The sequence below is a fragment of the Zootoca vivipara genome, chromosome 1 (assembly GCF_963506605.1).
Source record: "Zootoca vivipara chromosome 1, rZooViv1.1, whole genome shotgun sequence".
Classification (NCBI taxonomy): Eukaryota; Metazoa; Chordata; class Lepidosauria; order Squamata; family Lacertidae; genus Zootoca; species Zootoca vivipara.
In genome coordinates, this window is record NC_083276.1 from 50,522,059 (window position 1) to 50,541,949 (window position 19,891).

The 19,891-nt window shown below is 43.6% G+C and overlaps 1 protein-coding gene across 2 annotated transcripts in view; it reads right to left on the reverse strand.

The window, feature by feature from the left end:
* Positions 1-19,891, reverse strand: part of MAPK8IP1 (mitogen-activated protein kinase 8 interacting protein 1) — a 61,584-nt gene that overhangs the window by 36,472 nt on the left and 5,221 nt on the right. The gene's annotated exons all lie outside the window — the stretch shown is intronic.

Consider the following 19,891-nt stretch of genomic DNA (forward strand, 5'->3'; position numbering starts at 1 on the left):
GATTCCCCAGCCCTTCCCCATGGGAGGGGCGTGTGGAAAGGCATAATCTATCTATCTATCTATCTATCTATCTATCTATCTATCTATCTAATCTATCTATCATCTCATACATACCTGTTGCCAACCAACCAAAATAATCGAAGTGTTTACAGTAACACACTTGCCTGTAGCTCCATGAAGCTTTTTATTTTTAAACCCTCTCAGCCTCTCAAAAACCAAACCAGACCAAACCGCTACATTTCCTAAAACTGAAAGAACATATTTAAAGGCATCCTTTTCTTTATAAATGTTATATGAGTATAGGAAAAAAAGGGATTTAAAGTTGTTTCAGCCCACAAGGCCAACGTTAATGGTTTAATTTGAGACGCAGCCCACTGCAACACAGAACTGGAAGCTATTTTCAGCAGCATAACTCAGACTTGAAAATGTGAAAAAAATAACCTCTGGTCATGATGAGAGGACTCCTCACTACTGGGTAATCACAACTAAGTCCCATATATCTGGGGTTAGGGAGACCACCTTCCAGGTTTGGGTGGTGCGTGTATTCCTGTGCTGGCAGGGTAGGAATGGAGTGTCAGTGCAAAAGAAAAATGGATGAGGCAAAACTTCAAAATGAAGCTTGCTTTTAAAAAATATGATATATATAACGGAACCACCTCCCCCATCAGGGCCTGGTGACAACCCCAAGATCTCCCGCAATGATTTTGCAAAGTTCTCTGCAGGTAAAGTTGCTCAGAATTGGAAAGCTGTAGACTCCACCGTGGGAGCAGGGCCAGGGCAGAAGAGTGCTAGGGTCCTGTCTGATCATATTGTATGGGATCAATTCTAATCTGTTACCTCCAAGGATGTGGACAGGCTGCTTGGACGAGTGAAACTGACCACCTGTCTCCTTGATCCTTGCCCATCCTGGCTTATAAAGGCGGGAAGAGCTAGGTGATGGGCTCCGTGGGCTGGTGAATGCTTCCCTCTGTGAGGGAGCCTTCGCAGACCCGCTGAAAGAGGTGGTTATTAAACCGCTTCTTAAAAGCCATCTTTGGACCCAAACAATACGGCCAACTATCGCCCAGTCCCAAATTTTCCATTCTTGGGCAAGGTGATTGAGCTGGTGGTCGCTGAACAACTCTAGGCACGCCTGGAGGATGCAGACCATTTGGCCCCAGTACGTTTCCAAGCACAATTCAAAGTGAAGTTACAGGGAACCAGGCAGAGGGCCTTCTCAGTGGCAGTGCCCTCCTTGTGGAATGCCCTCCCTTCAGATGTCAAGGTAATAAACTACTATCTGACTTTTAGAAGACATCCAAAGGCAGCCCTATTTAGGGAGGTTTTTAAGGACTGATGTTTTAATTACGTTTTTAGATATGTTGTAAGCCGCCCAGAGTGGCCGGGAAAACCTAGCCAGATGGGCGAGGTATGATGATGATGATTATGATGATAATTCTACCCAATGTGCTTTGCTGTGTTGTTTTCTTTAGGGGCAAAAATATCTCATTGATATAGTTCACTTAAAACCACAGGGGGACAAACTCCCCCCGCCCCGCCCTGTCAAGAGGGAAAAAATTCTCTCAGGGGCTGCATGTTGGCAGTTATGGAAGCCAAAGCCAATGATGGGCCAGAGATTAAAGTGTTTGAGAATGGTCTCAGAGTATGGTCTGAAGGCACTTGAGGTCATCATCTCACTGAAGTTAAGCAGGACTAGGTCTGGTCAGTGCCTGGATTGGGAGACCTCCAGGAAATCATATGTATGTTGCCTTAGGTTCCATGATGGAATAAGAGGATATAAATGTAAGAAAATATGACTGCTGTGCTTTCGATTTGTATTATGGCTACTCAGATAATAATCCTCAGATCTATGCAGGTTGACTCAGAATAAAAGTAAATCCCCTTGAGTTTAATGGGGTCATTCTTAAATACAAAGGGTATTTTTAATACATTCACGACCAATACTGCTACTGTTCTGGAAAACAAGGGAAAGTAATTCCTGACTTTAATGTGCAATATACATATATGTAGCAGAAATCTACCATTTTTAAAATCAGTTCCTCTGAAACTATGAAGGAAGAGGGGGGAATAATTTTAAAAACCAGTGGGGGGGGGGGAAGAGGAAACAATGGGGATAGAAGAAACTCTAAGAGGGTGGAAGAATTAGGCAGTTTCAGGTACTGTTGGGAGCTGCAAGCATTCCCTACATTGCACACCTGTGGCTTAAAGCTTCTGCCCCTGAAGGCAGCAAAACATACTAGGCATACTATATTTGTATGGCTTTTATAACACATTTAAGCATCTTTGTGAGGCTTTGCATCACTCCCGCCCCTGCTTTTTGGCTTATTTCTTTCGGTACCACATCTCCATTTTTTCTGTCAATCACTGCAACATCCAAGCCACCTTGAGATCCAAATTTTTTCATTGCCAAATTTCACTGGCAAACAGTCCCTTAAAACATGCTCATGTGAAAACATACAATACACAGCAAGCTGCAAAGTCAGCGTCTTGCTTGCCCCACCCAATATCCCCCTCCTTCAAAAGACCAATTTAAACAATAAAGATGAACGATAATTTGTTTCCTCCCAGGTGACAGCAGGGTGGCCAAGTGTCCTACTTTGCAAAGGACAGTCCTCTATTTGGAAATGTCCTGTTTGAAAGACTGCCTAGGAGAAAGACAGAGCAGGTTCACAGGGCACTGTCTCCCTACTCTATGCTGAGATGTTTTTCTGATTAAATTATTTCAATGATTTCTGAATTTGCATCTATAAATGCAAATCTGTTCTTTCTTTTTCTTTTTGGTGATGCACTGTCACCCAGAGTGGCACTGTGGGTTCTGGCTGCTCAGTTTCATAAGGCAGAGCAGGAGGTCAGGATGCAAAAACTCAACCTGTTGAGATGGTTTGGTTGTCTTTAATAATGCTTCTTTTGATTGGGAGGGCTCTACTTTTAACCTCTAATGCTGAAGTCCCCACTGATAAACAATTTCGCTCAATTTCATTTTCCTTACCATTTTGCATAGATTTTAGCCAAATTAGCCAACAGACCTTATACTCACATTCCCCCATGGCTAATTATTAAACATTAATCCTGAATAATAATAATAATAATAGTTGTTGTTGTTGTTGTTGTTGTTGTTGTTTAGTCATTTAGTCGTGTCCGACTCTTCGTGAGCCCATGGACCATAGCACGCCAGGCACTCCTGTCTTGCACTGCCTCCCGCAGTTTGGTCAAACTCATGTTCGTAGCTTCGAGAACACTGTCCAACCATCTCATCCTCTGTCGTCCCCTTCTCCTAGGGCCCTCAATCTTTCCCAACATCAGGGTCTTTTCCATGGAGTCTTCTCTTCTCATGAGGTGGCCAAAGTATTGGAGCCTCAGCTTCACGATCTGTCCTTCCAATGGGCACTCAGGGCTGATCTCCTTCAGAATTGATAGGTTTTATCTTCTTGCAGTCCATGGGACTGTCAAGAACCTCCACCAGCACCATAATTCAAAATAATAATAATAATAATAATAATAATAATAATAATAATAATAATAATATTTATACCCCGCCCATCTGGCTGGGTTTCCCCAGCCACTCTGGGCGGATTCCAACAGAAATATTAGAATACACTAATTTCTTAAAGATTAAAAGCTTCCCTAAACTGTTTGCACAGAGGTTCCTGTCAATTAATTGCTATCTCACAATTCCTAGGTAAAACCACTTTAACTGCACAAACCTAAATTTGAATCACTCCAGCAAGATAGTTACAATCTGTAAGCAACTTAAGAGTTCTCATCCCTCATCTAACCTCTTTCCCAACTCCGAATGTTTTGACTTCTTCAGAAAATACGCATTATGAAAACAGAAGAAGAGGCCAGATATTTCAAAACAGCATTTTAATAGTGAAAAATTAACCTTGTCAACATAATACTGAACACTACAACATCTGGCATAACCAGTGGTCACCTTTCTAGCTCGCTGTCAACTCCTTTTTTAGGCTGAACTTGGTCTTAAAATGTTAGGATCCTAGAACTGTCAGGATTCAACCCAAATGCTCTGTCTGGCCTGAATTATTCAAGGACATCTGCAGAATCAACCCAATTGTGTAGCGGAGATACCTAGCGCCATATGTACGTCTCATCATAAAGAAACCATCAATATGAAAAGGAAACTAAGAAGTGCGGACAGAGCATGAGAAAAGCAGGCTTTTGACTAAAGAAGGTTCAGTTTATAACTCTTCACACTTTCGTGCTAACAAGTCTATTCAGTTGCGTAATTTTTTTCCAAGATGAGCCAGTTATTTTGTATTGTTTTGTGGCATCTTATGTTTTATTGTACCTGTTTATATTGTTGTACACCACCTTGGTATTTTATATGAGCTGTCCAGGCTTCCAGGTAGTTCAGATAGAAAGAGTGAGAAAACCTACCAAGAACACTGGGCAACAATAGGACTCTCCTTTCTTTAATACAACCTCCTTTGATGTGCATTTATTTAATTAATTTCTAAACTGCCCTTCATCAGTTGTGTTCCAAAGCAGTTTACAGCACAGATATCAAAGTATAAAACACACAAAAATTCAATCCAATAGTTTTATAAATCAACTCTAAAACAAAACTGTAACACAAACAATATCTAGTAATTTACTGCTGGCCTTTGCCCAATCAGCTTCCTCCAAATGAAAAACCTCAGTTGCTCCCTAATATCCAGGGACCTAACAAGACGCAGAAAGAGCCTTTTATGTTCTCCCCCCCCCACACACACACCCTCAGGTGTCATTTCCCCATAGAAGAGGAAATGCCCTTCTCCAACACTGACAATATCCTCTAGAAAAGAGACTGCATTTAGCCTTAAGAACCAGAGGAGGCACGTCAGCCTATCTGCTCCCCGTGGAGGTAAGAAAAAGGCAGTAAGGGGGACATCAAGAAAGGAAATAATGAATCATCCAGATCATCTCAATGCATCTTATCAATATAGATTCTAATTCCTTCCTTTGAAACCGTGCCAAAGTGCTTTCTGCAGCCCCTCCAATATGCAGCCAATGGCTTTTGCTTGAGATCAATTCACAGGAGAACAACAGGGAACATTTGGGGACATTTTGCCAAGGGCAAGTCTTTGCACAGAGAAATTTGTTGCTGGTTGAAGTGCAGCCTGCTGCACAGAGCAGGGTTCAGCAGAGAAGCCATCGCTCTCACAGCAGCTCCCAGCTGAATCCTTCGCTTAGCTTTATTACTCACGGAGGGAGGAAACTTCCCTCCTCTTTCTCCTCTTCCTCCTCCTCTCCCCACTGGGCATTACCAGTCACACTGGGAGGCATAGCACATGTAAGAGGTTACCATCCAGATGGGTGGGGTATAAATAATAAATTATTATTATTATTATTATTATTATTATTATTATTATTATTAATTATACCATTTTGAACTGCAACTCTCTGGCATGTACTTTACACTGCAAAGAAAGCAAAAGATACCCATCAAGGAACTTGGTGCCTTGTCTTCTGTTCTCCTCTGCATTGGCACAGTGATATTGGGACCAGGGATTTCCAGAGCTACAGAGAAAGTTGCATGCAGCTTGAGTTAGGGAAGGGCTGTAATAGAATGCCCATCTGGATTAACAAGGGGGTGGGGCATTCGATGTGAAACCTTTACATCTCTGAGGGGCTGCACACAGCAAGGGAAGAAGGAAGAGAGGAATATTAGGAAAGGGATGGAGAGTCTATATGATGGGCTGCCAAAGCATTGATTGATTCCCTCTCCTGTTCCAGAGAGGTCACAGGGTCAGGAAATCTCTTCTGTTAATACTTGTTCTATTGCACGCAAATATCTGTCCCTGTCACTGGGAGGCTAACGAATGGGCAATTACCACAATAGCCCGGCAGGAGCATTTTTTCCAATTACCTATACCTACTCAGAAGAGCCCTGCAAAGCCTTTGGTTTGTAACTCCCAGCTAACAGCAGTATTGAATCTGCTCCTGTCTGACATAAAGGGACTGCCATACTTTCTCACTGAAAGTGGAACTGAAGACAGCACTAATTGTATGATGGACCGGGGGGGGGGGGTTCCCTGCAGCAAGCCCCGCATATTCAGTTCTGGTGTGTGCAGAAAGAGTTTGATAGATTAGTGACAGCAAGTGCCAACTTACAGGCTCATGCCAGGGTGCTGAGAGATCTACTCCCTGCCCTCCCCTCATCACTTATTCACCACAATGTCTACATGATCCTGACCTCCCCCACAGCAAAGGTCTCCTGCAGACGGCTTCTTAGCACCAAGAAAGAATTGCTCTTTTGACAGAGCAATATTTTCCTTTTGGCAACTAAGGAGTCCCATTTGGGACTAAGGAGTCCCATTTGGGCTCAAAGCCAGCCATGCCAGAGAGATACTAGCAGAGCTCTACCCAAATGGTCTGGTTTCCTTGCCCTACCCCGACTGCCTTTCAATCCCATTTCGCAGCAGATAAAAGTTTGCAACCAAGTCTGCACACAGAGGCCACAGCTGCTATGCAGACACCCTGCTCACACAGGGTTTTTTTAGCAAGAAAGACTTCACCGGTTAAATAAATGGGCTAGTAAAAAGCCAAGCAGAACTGCTTTTTTAAAAAAATGTAAAAACGCTGTACAGGTGCACGAGACCGTCTCTGTTCCCCCCACCCCATAGGCCCCCTCCTGCCCCAAGACATACCATTTCTCCCACTGATCCTCAAGCCAGCTCTCCTCCTCCTCTGTGCTCGACTGCATTTTAAGTTCAAACTTCATTTAAGAGGATCCCCGCCTCAGGGGGAGAGGAGCAGCGGCCGCAGTTGAAGGGAGGCCTCCCCCCCCCTTGAGAAAAAGGAGAGCTGTGTATGTGCCGTCCCCTCTGCCTGTCCTGGCTGGGGAGACTCTGCCGCTCTCGCCGCTCTCTCCTTCTCACTGCGCATTCTAAGGGAGCTCATTAAAAATAAATGGACTCAGCTGTCTGGGGTGGGTGGGGGGAAATAACCCTCTGGGCTGAGATGGTGCCAAGCCCTGCACTCTGCCTGGTCTGCTGCTTCCCTCAGCCAGGCAGGCTTCTGATCAAGTCGCATCTCTGCTCCCCCCTCCCCATCAGCTGCAGTCAAGGGGAAAAGTGGGGAATCGAGTTACCACATCAGTGGCGCTAAGCTCTGCCAAGCCATCCTTCCCCTTGACCTTGCAATGCTTCTGCCCCAACAGGGCTGCATGGGACCAGAGTCCCCAAGTGCCAAAGGACGACCCAGCCATCTCCATTATTCAGGGAGAGGAATACAGAAGGAATCTAAAATGGATAGCACAAGGCAGAGGCCGAGCTTGCTTATACATACCACCAAGGTTTGGAGATCATTACTTACCAAAGTAAGTAACCCCAGGGTTGTTCAGCTACATCCCCTTGTTAACTCACCTGGGTGGGAGTAAACAGGCCAGTGTTTACTCTGGTGGGAAAGCAAGGCTATTGTGCACTGCAGCAATGGGGACCTGTGGCTGCCCAATGTCGCTGAACTACAATTTCAATCATCTCTGATTATTGACCATGGTGGCTGAGGCTGATAGGACTTGGAGTCTTTCAACTTCTGGAGAGCTACAGGTTCCCCATCCCTCATGTACCATACACTCAACTTATGTTCTGGGGATAGCGCCTAAAGCCCAAATAGTGTATAGCCAAAATACATTGCGTTCAATGGCGGGTACGATTGCCCAAGTCATTCCCCCCCCCCAGAGCCCCGCCCCCTTTCCATTTATTTTCATTTTCATTTTTGCCACACACATAAAGCTGAATGTACACAAGTTAAATGCGTGAAAGCTGCAGACTTACTGCATTTAATTTTAAAATGGGACCTCAGGGTCTAAACCTCCTGCTGGCTTTGGACCAGGTGCTGCCCTTTTTCGGCAGTCCTGCAGTCCACTGGCATTGGTGAGCCACTGTCCCGAAACAGCTTGCTCCCTGGAGCAGTTGCCATGCAGGCACCATTTCAAATGGCCTCCATGTGGCAGTCAATTTGTGTGAAGGGTCCTTTATCACAGTCTTAAGTGATTCCCAGTCTTTATTATAGTGTTTACCACCATCACCCTCAAGGGCGGTGAAGCACTATTAGCCATATTACTAGGAGGGGGGACACGGAGCAGCTTCCGAAGTGGAAGGGATGGAGAGCAAAACGTGCGCACTGCACACTTCCAGTTGCTCCACTGCATCTGAAAGAATGTCACCATCTCTATCACTTGCTGGGGGGGGGGGTGATAAACAAGCGAACTTGACATTAGGGGCTCACACATCCCCCTTGGTCTGGGCTGGAAGAATATATATGAGAGGAGCACCAAGTCTATTTTGAATGACATGGAGAAGAGAGCAGAACAGCAGGTGCAAAGCACTTAACCCTAGAGCTCCCTGAGCTACCCTTCACATCCAGATTGGCTCTCAGGCACACAGAGGCTGCTATGCCAGTTGCCCAGGGATCTCTGCTAGGGACAATTCCAAAACCCATGTGGATTGAAAGCTTTTAAGAACGTTTGCGGAGAGGGAGTTAGGTCAACAGCAGCAACTGCATGTTCATCAAGGGATTCTGTCTGGAGCTTAATTTAAACCACAGAAGCCAGCTGGAGCCACCCCATTAAGGAGCTGGCCCAGAAGACAGACAGTCTGCTCTTCCAAAATACTTTATAAAGGTACATAACTGCCTCATTCACTTCACTGGGACTTCCAGCAACACAGCACTCCGAGGATCAGGCTGTAAGGAGCATTATGCTTTTAAAACACCACCACAGCAAAGCCTCTAGAGAGCAGCCTTCCCCAGGCTCAGGCCTTCCAGATATTTTGGACTGCAACTCCCATCACTCCTGGCCAGTGTAGCCAACAGTCAAGGATTAGGGAACTTGTAGTTCAATGGCATCTGCAGGGCGACAACTGGGGGAAAGCAATCCTAGAGGCACAGAGAGAACCCCCAAGCATCAGTCCAGGTACTTCATGCTAACATTACACAAGGAGAACAGTCGCTGGGCTATCATAATGTTCCTCCAAATGAGTTAGACAAAGGACTGCCAGCTCATAGAAGCATGATGCGTACTGCTGTGTCCCCAAAATGCAACCCCCATGATTTTACAAGAGAGGGAGATGAGAAATTCAATTTTAATGGCCACTGCCTTTAACGTCATTGCATTTGTTGTTAATGTTAATACCATTTTAATTACTTGAGCTCCACATAACCAAAATGCATTTGTTCAACATTTTATCTCTCTTTGATTTTTATTTGCCTCCACCCCCACCTCTGTCATTTTATTTGCTTTCACAGAACCTGGCGCACGCTGTCCTGTGCTGCTTCCTTCTTACCATTTTTGCTACATCACCTTTTTCTCTTTCCTGACTGCCTTTCGTTTTCAGCCTTGTTTTTCCCCCCATTGGGGCTGCCAAACTGAATTAGGTCCATGGACCATCTAGCTCAATATCCTTTCTCTGACAGCAGCCCAAGCTCAGGTTGCTCAGAGGAAGATGCCAGGCTCTTGAATGAGGCAGAATGGGATAGCTATCTCCATCATGCCAGTTGCAGCCAGAGCAATTGAGAAATCCCTGCGCTTTACAAAAAGGTTATGCACTAAGCCTGCATTTGGGATTGACACAAACACTCAGACGACCACAATCCCAAGCACCTGATTTTGATCCACAACTGAAGGTGTGCCTTGTCATCCTTTCTGAACCTGGATTAGGTCAAGCAGCGTAGATTCCCAAACCTAACAGTCTGGGGCCAGGATAATATTCTTAGCTGCTGCCATTTCATGAAATCTGAGCTGGCTGGGCATTGGATAAAATAGTAACGGCTTCTCTCCATTGCTAAGTATGCACTACAATCAATAACTTGAAACTGCCATTATATAGGAAGGTACACCGGCATTTGGGCAACAGCTAAAGCAGGGGAGACAGAAACCAACCCTAGCAGATGTTACACAGGGATGATCCATATGGACCTGCAATGGCCTGTGACTAGAGCACATTACTGAACTCCATTATGTGGTTCTACTCAAGCACATGCAGGGAGAGCCCTTCTGTTAGGGACACAATCCCCTTCCCCATGTCACTGTGCCACTGCTACCCATGCAGTCTCAACAGGGCCCCATTGCTTTCATAAGGAAACATTGATCATTGCCTTCCCTTCTCTCCTTGCTTCTGCTTCCTCAGTTTAGCTCTGTGTTCATTCACCCTATTTTCTCCTCATTATTGATTGTGACAATGCATTTGCAGACATTGTCAGCGGCATCCTCACTCACCAAGACGGTGTTGTATGCATGCAGCTATTTATTACACTGGAGTGGGCTCTTTCCTTCCTGTGCTTGCCCAAGAGGTTGTGGGTGATGCTTAGAATTCCATGGGCTGTTTTCTTATTATTATTATTATTATTATTATTATTATTATTATTATTATTATTCGGGCTAACTGCAGGCATTGAAACAGTCTTTGTCTAAAATTAATATCATCACAAGCAGATTAGCATGCTAATTCTCTCTCCATTCTGCCACAGTATTTTCTAAATTAAATCCCTGTCCATGGTGCTCAACGGCTGAAAAACTAACCACTCCTTCCTCCGCTTCTTTAGTTCCTATGGGGATTCACACAGGCTCAGGAAAAGCTATTAGAAGTCTCCGGGGATACACAGACCCTTTCCGTAGCCGAAGCCTGCATGTTGCGTGAGCAACAAGCAGCCAGGAAGGCCCCTCCTGCAAATGCATGAGCTCCCGTGGGTTGGAAAAATCAGCTCATTACCTTCAGGCTTGTTGCTAGTGGCTCTGCATTTTAGCAGCAGCAGCAGCAGCAGCAACTTCCAAGCTTCAAGTGCCTTGCTGGAAGTAGGGTGAGCCTCTGATCCAAGGTGACAACATTGAACGCATTATTATTTATTGCTATTGACGAAAGCAAAATATACAATGCAGCATAAAAACTCAGCAGGTAGTATTAAAACCAAAACAGCAGGGCTCCCAACAGCACAAATGATATTGAAACAGCCCTTCAATATTTCGGAAAATATCTAAAAACCACAAAGAATTTTAAATTACTGAAAGTTAAAAATAAATAAATTAAACTATAACTTGCAGAATAAAAAGGCACTGAGGGGACCTCAAGGTAGGTACAAAGCAGGCATCTTGGGAATAGCATTGTACAAACAGGGTGCCACTACTGAAAAGGCCCTCTTTGAGTACTGTACATAAAAGCACCTGGATCAGACCCATGTTCCATCTAGTTCTCACAGGGATCAATCAGAACTATCCTATCACACCTCACTCAGCAGGCGAACTTATCCAATGCCTCAACAACCTAAGTCCCCCACTGGCAAAACCAGTCATTTAACAAACACTTGACTGGCAAAGCCATATATTTTAAGTTCACAGATGTTTGGCTCAGCCACTGCATGCATTTGAATCTTACACCAAAGGAGGCCATGTAGAGCATGCAGGCTCAGTTATGCCTATTTTAGCAATTTATTCAATTTGCAGAATGCAGTCAAGTTAGAATACTTGTAGTTAACAATATTGTAACATTTCAGAATGAAGAAGGGTGGTAGGAGACATGGAAGAAGCAGACAACAGAGTGCACCAAGCCAGAGGTGCTGGCTGAACAAAAAAAATACAACTAAACTAGGTGTCTTAAGCAAGTGAGCCAGGCTACCAGCTGTAGGAAGCTTACTTTTCCCCGTATTGATGTAGTACTATATTCCCAAACAAAAAACACAGAAATCAGGTCTTGAGTGGACAAGCTTGGCTTTTTAACTGAGCTAGCATCTCAGAAACAAGCACACACCAATGTTTGCACATATACATCCAGCCTGCCATATTGTCAACTACTGCCACTTCCGATGGTGAAGAAAAAGGAGGGATGGATTGTAATCCAAATAGTCTTGGCTTCAGAGGCTACTTCTGAAATTGCCCAGTTATTTGGAGTGGAGCAAGGAGAATTATTTTTTAAGAGGTGACGCTCTGACTGTGATCCTATGCACAGTTGCCTGGGAGTCAGCCCCTTGAGTACAGTAGGACTTGCTTCCAAGTAAACATGCAGCATGCTTCTGGATGCCAGCTGCTGGGAGTCACAGGTGGGCAGGCTGATGTTGCACACATGTCCTGCTTGCAGGATTTCCACAGGCCACTGTGAAAGCAGGATGCTGCTGGACTATAGATGGGCCATTGGCTTGATTCATAGAATTGTAGTCAGAAGCCATGCTGGGTTTAAATGCAGCCCTACAGATTGGGGCATTAGAGATGTTCCCCCTCTCCATTTCTTTCCATCAATTGACTCACCACCAACACCAAGGTGTTTCAGGAAGTATGGGAGAGAAAGAGGAAGAATTATTCATAATATTGGATTTGGGAGGGTTGCCATACGTCCAAATTCCCCCGGAGATATTCCGTATATCTCCGGGGGAATTTGGACGTATGGCAACCCTCCCAAATCCAATATTATGAATAATATTGCAGTCAGCAGCAGTGTCTGGGTGGAAATCGGGCCAAAGTCCAGGAAAATCCAGACATATGGCAACCCACGTGGGCAGTGCCATTTCCCCATAAAAATAGCTCAAAAATGGCATTTTTAAAGTGATTTAGCTCAACAACCTTTCACTGTTTGAAATATGGCAACCCTAGATTTGGCCAACCTCTATAATAAGCAAAGCAGACCTTGTCTGTCTTCTCTGTGGTTGTAGTCCAATGTGCTTCTAACCTGCAGGATCTGTACTGTACCCTGCCCCTACAGCCTTGAATTTCTGCTATTACATATATATCCATTAATTTTACCTGCTCTGCTTTAAAACACATTATTTGCTGCAACACACGATGCATAGCACATATTCCAGAATCAGGTTTAAGTTGTTAGATATCTTGCTTTTCTGACTGCTCAACTGAATCTGATGGACAGCTTATAGCCATTCATAATTGTTTTACTTTCTCCTTGAAATATTCCGCCTTCTTACTTTTATTAGCCATTTTGGTGTGCCGTATTTAAAAGTAGTTCACACATTCCTCACTGAAGAAGGAGGTGCTGGATCAGCGTATCTTCCTGAGTTAGAGTATGAGAGAATAGAGGCTGTACAAGCATGCTGACTGCTCAATATCTCATTATTAAATGACTTCATCACTCAATGATTCGCAGGTGAATGGCCTCCGATGAAAAGTGTTTTAACAGAGGTGGTGCCAGTTGATATAGGAGCTCTGGCTTTTGGTATTAGATCTGTAACGGCTTGTTCACATGAGCACATTACCACTTGATGTTTTGTTTCTATTTTTGTTTCAGGAGTTCTGAATTCAAATCCTTTCGGGAATAGTAGTGAAACCTAGTGGCTACTCATGCGACCATGCTTATGAGACCTCCTAGGTAAAAGTATGCAGGTGTGCTCAATGAACACAAATTGTCCCGAAGAGCTGACATTTTGATTTCATTTTCATTTCAGACTATGGTCTGATACAAACTGCTCTAATGTTTGTAGTTCTCCGGACACAACCCCTCAGGGATGCAAAAGCTCACCCTGTAAGATTTTGAGGTCTATTCCTGCACTTCAGGCAAGTAACAGGAATCTTGCGTTTTAGCTTTTTACTTGTATTAGTGAACTGGAAAAAAATGCTTTCATAAACCAGGTAGACACACAATATGCAGGCAGGTCCCTCCAGTCAAGTCTCTTTCTTGAGGAAGTTCTCCTTAGCACTGAGCTATCCCATTCAATGTCCCATCTCCAGCTGTCACCTTGTCCACCAAAGGAGGATGACAAATTCAGATGCTTAGAAACATTATTTATTTTCTGGCTTCAATATGCTGTACTGGTTTCATTGCATTAAACCTTCCAGAATTCCTGACCTCTGTTCATTTGCCTAGCTGCAGGGGTGTTAATTGCACCGTGATGTACTGTATATAATTCCCTTTCTCCTTCCTGCATATCTATATTAGCAGGATACATATTTCCAGGGAGGGACGGGAAGAGAGAAAGGTTTTACTGTCTCTCTTCCAGAAATGAAAGTGGGAGCATTGCAAGAATAGAGACGTGCTGCAAAGATAGATTTGGAAGATTGTTAATGTGACTGTACCCCAAACTAGGGGCAAGACTGAAAAAAAGATTTTGAATCATGCAGTGCAGGAACTGTTCTGGAATTTGATAGACGTCCCACATTCCTATTCGGATTCAGAATCACAGTATTTCCAATATTATGTACTATAAAAAAAATAAGGAATGTCTGCCTGGACATTAATGCGCAACTACAGGAAAGAGACAGGTTCCCAAGCCACCTGATCCTCTCCTGTTTTCTGGACCTTTCCAGTTCATTTCTGGTGTTGCAAATATCAACTCAGGGCATGGACCATAGCTCAGCGAGAGAGCATGTGCTCTGCATGCAGAAGGTACCAGATTCAATCCCAGACATCTTCAGTTAAAAGGATCATTTAGCTAACAGATGTCAGGAAATATATCTAATGAGACGCGAAGGTTACTGCAAGTCAGAGTAGTAAAAATGGGTTACGTGGACAAATAATCTCACCTAGCAGGAGGCAACTTCCTGTGTGACTGGTAGTATCAGAGAACTGCACCCACCAGGAGATGCTGTTTTAATCCAGGACAACTAGTTGAATTTCAAAATTCTGTTTAAATATATACCACGAGAAAAGAACTATGCAGGCTGAGAATAATGGCAAAAGTTCTAGCCTGCATCGTGTGATGCCATGCAGGCCTACTGTATTGTCATATTTTATGTTTTAAAATAATATTTGTCTGAACTTGTGACAGCAGTCAACTGCAGAGATTAATTGCGAAGGAAATGAGGCATGTTGTGTCTCTTATCAGGTTCCAAGTCACACATGCTCTGTTACTTATCTGGAGATAAGTTATTTTGAACAGCACTAAGATAAGACACAGCCAAAGATTCAACTTGTGCCAAAGACTAACGCTTTATCCAGGGAAGCCTGCCTGGGGCCTGCTTTTACCATTTTTTGGCACCAAGCAAAGACTTTTCTTTCTCATTTCAGGATTCTTTACAACCTAAGGAAGGTCAGTTGAGATGGTGCATGTTCCAAGGGCTATGCTAACCATGATTCAGATGGAGGAAGCCATAGCTGTGGGACCCCCTTGTAGTCAAGAGTTCAAATGCTGAACAATGGTTTGTAGACTGAAAGGAATTGACTCCCCACTCAGTGGGCTCTGGGTAAGTCCCCACAGAAAAGAAGGAGGTGCATGCGTTAGATGAAGGCCTATTTTATTTTTCAGCCAGTCATCAAATTATTATGGGCCATGAAGTCTTCAAAGGTCAGTAGAGAAATGCAGTGCCCCATGAACAAAAAGGCAGCAAGGAGGAAAATTCACCTTCAAGAAAGGCAAACTCCATCCTGTACCCAAACAACTTTTTGTTCTCCAAGTCCTAGTCAGATCAGACTTGCACCATTGCACATGTGTCACCTCTGCTTAGATGCCACTTAACATCAAAGCACAGTTGCTCAGGCTTCACCTTGTGATGGGAGCATGGAGTGAACTGAAACTAGGTCATTGTAAAAAGGGCTGACAGCAATTTCTGCTTGCTTTACAGCCTAGAACAACAGAAACCCTGAGAAAAGGGCAGCCCCCTTTGCTCACAGATGCTGAAGTGCAGCTCAGCATATATGGATAGTTGACTAATGGGGCTGAATCCCTCAGTGGCACAATTCTCAGGTATTTCAGATCTGCACGTCTCAAAAAATGGAAAACATTTAAGCAGCATGCTAACCCTGTTGCAACAAACCCAAGGGCAGTGTTTATCAAACCTGGGTCTCCATCTGCTGTTGGACTACAACTCCCATCATCCCTAGCTAGCAGGACCAGTGGTCAGGGATGATGGGAGTTGTAGTCTGACAACAGCTGGAGACCCAAGTTTGAGAAACACTGTAGGAGTCTTGGGGCACCTGAGAGATTAAATAATTTGCAGGATGAGATTTTGTAGGCAAACCTGCTTCATCAGATGTATGTTCTGGCCAGCAAACGCCTGTGCCACAATAAAGTTGTTAAGTCTTTAGAGTGTCACAGGGCACTCAATTGCTTTTGTTTACAGGGTGATCTTTGAATGCCCTTTCACAGCCTGCAAAGTTTCTCTTAATCCTCACAGATCTGAGGATTCCCATATTTCGGCGAATGGAACTTATTTCTATTTGACCTAGATCTTAGAGAGTCTCCTGAATTCTTCCTGTTAACTGTTGAGTCCCGGTTCTAGCAAAATCTATTATTATCTGGATCATTATGCCTGAATGGAGCGCCACATTGGGAGACCTGGGCCTGATAGTCGTTCTTCCATTTTTGGATGCTGCTGTTTACATTAACACACAAGGAGCCCAGGAGACAAATGCTGTATCTAGGACAATAATTCAACGCCAGACTATCATGGGACCAGGATGATCTCTACAGTACTACTAATCTTGAGTTAGCCAGTTCTGTTAACTGAGCCACTTCTCCAGCATTTGTATTTTCTGGGCCAGCTATAATTGCTCAGTTAGTAGGTTAAAAAAAAAACACAACAATTCAGCCACATTGAAATAATTTCCAACAAACCCAGCAAGCAATTTTGGAGCTAGAAAAGAGACCCATCTTCACAAAAGAGCAGAGAGAAACCCACACCTTATTGATGCTTAAAGCCTAAAAACTTGAAGGCATTTTAGAAAATGCTGATAGATTGAAACAGATTGTTTTCACCTTACACCGTTGTTCAAAGGAACAACTACAGAGCTGCAAGCATCCATATGAAGCCAGACCTCAAAAATCAGACCTTGGAGCAGGGATGGGGAATGGTAGCCCCAGGGCCTGAATGTGGCCCTCCAGACTTCTCTAGCTGGCCCTTGGGGGACTCTCATAAGAACACAAAAACAGCCTGCTGGATCATCTGCCTATCTAGTCCAGCATCCTATTCATACAGCAGTCAACCAGGTACCTATGGGAAGCAAAACAGCATGCGTCCCTCCTGAGGTTTCCAGCCACTGGTATGTAACTGGTACTTTACTTTCTCAAGACTCCTAATAAGGATCTTGTAAAAATGAAGCCATTCTTTGAATATTATTTTTAAGAGCACGAGAACAGAATGGGAATGATGGACACCCCACCTAGGATCTTGGGCAAGCTAATTAGGGAGCAATTGTTAAGTATGGGAAGCCGGCATAAATCATGCTGTTTTAAATTAAACTGGCATGAAGTACGCCAGATCCAAACTCCGTTCAGGAGGACTTCTGCTGTTGGCTGAGCCGGACAAAGCCTGGCAGACAAAAAGCAAGCCTGTAAAATTGGAGTTTGGGTGACACCACTTTTCTGGCAGCTTAACTTACACCATGTTTCCAGGTCACATGACTATGCTGAACTGGCTTAGGATCCCACCTAAGCCCCCCTGCTGGGTCCCAAGTGAGTCAGGATGTGACATCGGCCAGCTGAGTCAGTGCTGGGTACCTTCACTGGTTGAGTCAGAGATCTGCTGGATCCTAACACCACACATCCTGGTAGATCTAACGCCTTGGTACTCAAACAGCTGTAAATGTGGAAGTAAGTGTTCCGGTTTGAGAACTTTTTTCCATTTTGAGTGTTACATTTCCAATTTGAGAGTTACACTTTCGTTTTTAGTGCCACACTTCTGTTTTGAGTGTTATGCTGTCTGTCTGTTTTTGCTATTTATTTTGTGGTTTTGTTTTTGCAGCTTTTTGTTTCGTTTTTGTGACTGTGTGGAACCCAGTTCAGCTACTGATTGACTGGCTGTATGACTGCGGTACATTGTTTATTGCTTTCATTTTATGGATCAATGGTCTCGTTAGATAGTAAAATTCATGTTAAATTGCTGTTTTAGGGGTTGTTTTTAAAAGTCTGGAACGAATTAATCCATTTTGCATTACAGTACTTTCTATGGGAAAGCGTGCCTTGGTTTTGGAACGGACTTCTGGAACGGATTAAGTTTGAGAACCAAGGTACCACTGTATATTATACAACCAGAGAACTAGTATCTTTCTACATGACATCACAAAGTACATGTGAATGTCAGTTGTACTGTGATAATGTTGTTAATGTAAGACCAAATTTGCTGTTAATGTAAGAGTAAAGAAAAACTGGAGAGCGTACTCTAGCCAATGGTGGTTTTACAACTGCATTAGGAGTAGGTTTAAAGAATGCCAAATTTAAGTATCAAGCATGAGAATCACCCTGTCCATTCCCAGGCAAGCTTTTCTATTCATACTGGGTGATAACGAGGCCCACCAGAACACAAAGGACATAAAGCTGTATATGAGAATATCAGACTTATATGATGCTTATTATCTTGGTCCATTCCAGAAGTAGAAAAGACCTGATGACATTAATAAGCATCAAATTGAAAATAAATAATTTCAACAATCACCACTGATCTTTGGAACTCACCATATCATGATATATGAATGGGCAAGACATTCAGATGACTTTCCTCAAAACCAATATTCGTGTTTCAGGAAAGCTGCATTTTCCCCTGGCACTCAAATACCAATATTTTGATGCTGGGAAAATATACTTCCTTATCATAATGTAAATTAGAAAAGAAATTACTAAGCAAGGATGTGCTAGAAGGATATAAAATTTTACGGTGTGGAGGAGGAAAGATTTTTTTCATTAACTGATAATACTAGAACCCTGTCTCACCCAATTAAATTCATTAGTTGTACACTCCAGACAGAAAAATACCGCTTCATGCAACAGAGGCCTAACTTATGGAATTCACTGCCGCAGGATGCCAAGTTGGCTAGCAGCTTAGATGGCTTTAAAATTAAATTAGGACACATTTATAGAGTACAAATTGATAGGTAAATGGAATATGCAGGTGTGAGTACCATTGCTTACAAAGCCAAAAAAGCACTATCTATACACAGGAGGGAGAAAATAGACGTCCTACGAAAACCAGGAGTTTGCAGAAGTACAAAAAAAACTCTTTAAAATGAACTCTAAGAAGAAAACTCAAAGCAGTCGAATGAGAACCGAGTGTGCTCAGCAGCAACAAAATGCTGAATGACTGTTGGGATGGGGGGTGGGAATATAATGTATGGGAGCACCCCATGCTGCCACATTTTGTTGCAAACTCAACCTGCTTAGGAGAGCTAACAGCTATGAACTTCAGGGCCGGCCCAATACATTTTGCCACCTGAAGTCGGCCACAAAATGGCACCTCCTCCACCAGGGGAGGATGGAAGGGGCCCTCTCTGAATCACCCAGGTGCATACAGAACCCAAGAGACCCCAGAGGGCAGCCCCCAGTATTTCCTATCAAGGGGTACGAGGAGACAAGAAGCGCCTCCTATTTGTCAAGAGGCTGCTGTAGAGGTGGCCAGGAGGCGGCAGATCCAGCGAGCAACACATTCATTGGAGGGCAGATCTGCTTCCCCTATGTATCCTGCAGGCTGAGGCAATTGCCTCAGCTTGCCTCAAGTGTGGGCTGGCCCTGATGAGCCTTCAGCGAGAGTACAACTCATAATAACATAAGAGAATGGATACATCAAATCAAAGACCCATCTAGTCCAACACCTTTTTCAACAATGAGAAGACCATAGTTTAGCTATGCACTGTGTGAATACACTGCCTCACCCAAGTCTTCCAGTGTTCAGGTTCATTGGATGAATCAAGTTCTAGCATTACGAGAGAGAAGAAGAAAAAATCTCTGCCGCTTTCTATACACCATGCATAATTTTACACACCTCTTATCATTCCCACATTTTTTCCTAAATGAGTAAAGGAAAACGTAAACTTTCCTCAAAGGTTTTTGAGGAATTAGTCCAGCCTCTTTGATCATTTGGTTGTCCTCTTCTGAACTTTTTCCAGCAGGTTACATATTTTTATCACAATAGCAACAGTTTTACATTTGAGTTCTTCAAAAACCCTCAGGTGGATGTCATCTGAACCTGGTGATTTATTTATTCTTTCTAAATTTGTCAATGAGGTCTTGAACTTCATCTCTTATCCCCATA